Genomic DNA, 895 nt, shown 5'->3' on the forward strand with positions numbered 1-895 from the left:
GCAGGTTCTCTTGCTACAGATCGAAACCGTCACAGAAACTTTAGTCATACATCTAAACCTTGTGGTACACCTGTTCTACAGAATGGTTCAAACGGCTCTGAGCACTATGGGACTTAACCTCTGAGGTCATCAGTCCCCTAGAACTTAGAACTACTTATACCTAACTAACCTAAGGACAGCACACACATCCATACCTGAGGCAGGATTCGAAACTGCAACTGTAGCAATCGCGCAGTCCCAGATGGTAGCGCCTAGAACTGCTCGGCCACCCTGGCCAGCTGTTCTGCAGCTTCTCTAGCCATAGAATAAAATTACCACACTGAACATAGGTCCGAGCACAACCCTTTGCAGAACACCTGTTCTCTAAGATCCCTGCCTGTGGCAAAAGATTGCTACACAGAAGAGTGGCCCCAACACGGCCCCTGACGGCAATTCTTTGCAGCAGCCCTCCCTCCCTGGGACACTATCTGCTGTCCCTTTCTCGGCCCATTGTCTGCGTGCTGCCTATAGAAAAAGAAACATGCCACGGTGATTAGGCATACTAAGACAAACTATTACAGTACAGTTCTGCCAACACAACAAAACTGCCACACTAAACAGTGCTCCATGCATGAACATTTGTGATACACCTGTTCTGTAGGTTCCCCGATACAGAATGAATCTATCACAGGAACACTGGTCCTTACATGAATCCTTGTGGTAAGGTTCTTTTCCAGTTTCTCATTACTGAAATGTCAGTCATAAATGAAACCTTGCAATACACCTATTCTACAGTATCTCTAGCCGCAGAATAAAACCGCCACACTGAACATAGGTCCCAGCACAAGCCGTTGCAGAACACCTGTAAGATCCCTGTCTTTGGCAAAAGACTGCTATGCAGAATAGTGGCCTCAGC

The sequence above is a fragment of the Schistocerca piceifrons genome, chromosome 10 (genome assembly GCF_021461385.2).
Source record: "Schistocerca piceifrons isolate TAMUIC-IGC-003096 chromosome 10, iqSchPice1.1, whole genome shotgun sequence".
Lineage (NCBI taxonomy): Eukaryota > Metazoa > Arthropoda > Insecta > Orthoptera > Acrididae > Schistocerca > Schistocerca piceifrons.